The 2,613-nt window shown below is 52.0% G+C and overlaps 1 long non-coding RNA gene across 1 annotated transcript in view; it reads left to right on the top strand.

The window, feature by feature from the left end:
• Positions 1-628: 628 nt before the first annotated feature.
• LOC103747526 overlaps positions 629-2,613 on the top strand; it is an 8,262-nt gene continuing 6,277 nt past the window's right edge. Inside the window, exon 1 of the long non-coding RNA XR_607849.2 lies at positions 629-845. This is a non-coding gene — a long non-coding RNA (uncharacterized LOC103747526). The remainder of the gene's footprint in view (positions 846-2,613) is intronic.

Genomic DNA, 2,613 nt, shown 5'->3' with positions numbered 1-2,613 from the left:
TTTTCTTTAGCCTGGGAGACTTAGTTTCAGTTTACTTTAATCTGGGGGGCTTCTAATTTGATTCCATCACACCCAGCTGAGAAGTACAGGGGAAGTGCAGTGCTGAAAGTACCAGAAAAAAAGAAGAGATTTGGGGTGTGGCACTTTGAGGGACATACTTAATTCCAAAGGCGATAAAGGGTACAAGGAACCAGGGAGGGGCTGAGGGACCCTGCAAGAAGAGTCCAGGCATTCACTTCCGTTGACAGATGACCTCACCTCATGTTATGACCCATAATAGGAAAAAAAAAAACTGGCCGTGGCTCTGTGGGACGTTGCTTGCCTTGAGCTTAATGACAGAGCCTTGATGCCAGTTGGAACTATATTTTTTTCCCTTCAAGTGGCCAAACAGGGAAACATGGTGAGAGAAATGAACTTTTCATGAAGGGTGGATTGTGAGGCAGGGGCCCAAATGTAGAACAGAATTAGAGATTCGGAGCAGTTCCTGAAGGGCTGATGAGGGACACACAAGTAAGCCCATCTGGCCTTGAAATCTACGTGTCAGCTGCCAGGCTCCCAACAGAACCATGTCTTTAAATGATTCAATGCTGGCCGGCTCAGACTGGCCTAGAGTCCTATGTCCTCACCTAACTCCAGGCTGTTTACCGCCCACATTTACCATGTGCCTCTGCTCCTTCTCCTAGATAAGTATGCTGTCTGCTTCATAATCCACACAATCGATGTCAAGTTCAATGGGAGCCACGTGGTCGGGAGCCCTTTCAAAGTTCGAGTTGGGGAGCCTGGCCAGGCAGGGAATTCTGCCCTGGTGTCTGCCTATGGTGCAGGGCTTGAAGAGGGCACCACAGGTAAGACAGTGCTGCTTCTCCTGAATACCTGAGCTGCTCTGGGGCAAAGCTGCAGGCATGCACTTTGGCAGGCTTTGGGAGCCCTGGTTGGAACTGTGAATAAATCCAGAGTGAGGGCTGTGTTGTCACACCTCATTACCATTTATTGTGGCCCAGATGTCTTCCTTCCACAAGTTTTTCAGCCCAAGGGGCAGGACAGTGACAGCACAGTGACATTAGCTTTGAGGGTTTTATTTGATGGTGTAGCTCCTGGGCCTCCAGGGAACCTGCTCCCAGTCTCTTGGTGTCTGGGCTCCCGGAAACATACTGAAGCAGCACAAGGCCTCCTGTAGCTTGTCATCCCCTCGTGTTCACTAGTGATCTCTCACCACAGAAGGGATGAGGCTGAAAGGGTACAAGAGTGCTGAAGCTTTGTGACTCTGTTCCAGCGCCTCCACCCCTTTGCTCTCCCTCCTTTGTGAACACTGTTGGCCAGTTACCCAGTCATAAAGGCCCTCCCCCTCCTTGAGGCTGTCCCACTTCCTGCCTGTCTCTGGGAATCCCTGGTGCTAGGTGGCCATGTCAGATGGCTGTTTCCTTGACAAGCTGGCTCAGTTCTGCTTTGATTTTTGTGGAAGTCATCTCATTGCACAGATAGGCTGATGGGCAGCTTGTCTTTTCACCTGACATGGGAAAGATCTATCTTTGTGAAAGGCCACAGCTCTGCCCCTTTTCTACTGGCTGGTTGGCTTGCATAGCTTGAACCATAAGCCACTTGTGTGGTCAGGTAAAGCTAGACCTCAGCTGTGTCCAGCACATCAGTGTTAGGGATGGTGGGGAATCTGTCCTTATGAGTATCTGCAGAGAAAAGTCTACCGGATAAGACACTGTTTACATTTGCTGTTATTGGGACCCCTGGGGAAGGTCCTGGTTTCTCAAGCCTGCTCTTAATCTCTCTGCTGCCCCCCTATACTGTACTGTGAGTGGGACAAAGCAGACTGTCTTCCCCATGCACCAGGGGATGAGTTGCCATGGTTACAGTAAACCCAGCCCTGGAATGAGAGAGTCCTAAGTGGTAGAGGAGCCCTGTCCAGGAGTGGCCAGTGGACTGGCATGTTGCCAGGAAGTCTGGCCAAAGCAGTGGCCTCAATGAAACCACCCCCACAGTGGCATCAATATTGCCAGATGCCCCTGGCACACCCAACCTGGCTCCCTACCTCACTGTGGGCCAACATCTTGCCCTTGGATGAGATCTGCTTTGCAGACAGGAAAAATGAGACTCGGTGGTCCAACACTCTCCACACCCACTCTCCACACACCACCTGGTTCATAGAACCAGGGGGTCAGTGCAGGTCGGTGACCCTGCAGTCTGAGGCCCTCACTCCTTGTCCCTAAATGACTACTCACTTAGAGGCACATACTGCACCCCAGGCTGCTTTTTGGGGTGTCCTACACCAGAATCTCTGTCTTTCAGCTGCCCAAAATGCTTTCAGTGGTGCTAGCATGAAGCCATTGGCCAACTACCCACCAATAAAGGCTCAGTGGGGCCCTCCTGGCAGTTGAGCAGACAGCAGGCCTCTGCCCTGGTTCATAGTAGCCTGGGGACCTGCTACACCAGCCAGGAGCCATCTGATCCCATTGGCTGTAGCTGCCCCAGCTCTCTTCCACTTCCTCTTGGTAGTTCTCACCCTTCTGCAGAGCTCAGATGTCAGGCTGTGTTCTGGCAGCCTGGCTGCTGGGAAGGAGTGAGACTGGTAGAAAGGCCCCCAGCCAGGGGAGAGGCCCAGAA

This window comes from Nannospalax galili, unplaced genomic scaffold (genome assembly GCF_000622305.1).
Source record: "Nannospalax galili isolate Female #2095 unplaced genomic scaffold, S.galili_v1.0 scaffold364, whole genome shotgun sequence".
NCBI lineage: Eukaryota > Metazoa > Chordata > Mammalia > Rodentia > Spalacidae > Nannospalax > Nannospalax galili.
The sequence above is the reverse complement of the archived record's forward strand: the minus strand, read 5'-3'. Positions and strand labels throughout refer to the sequence as shown.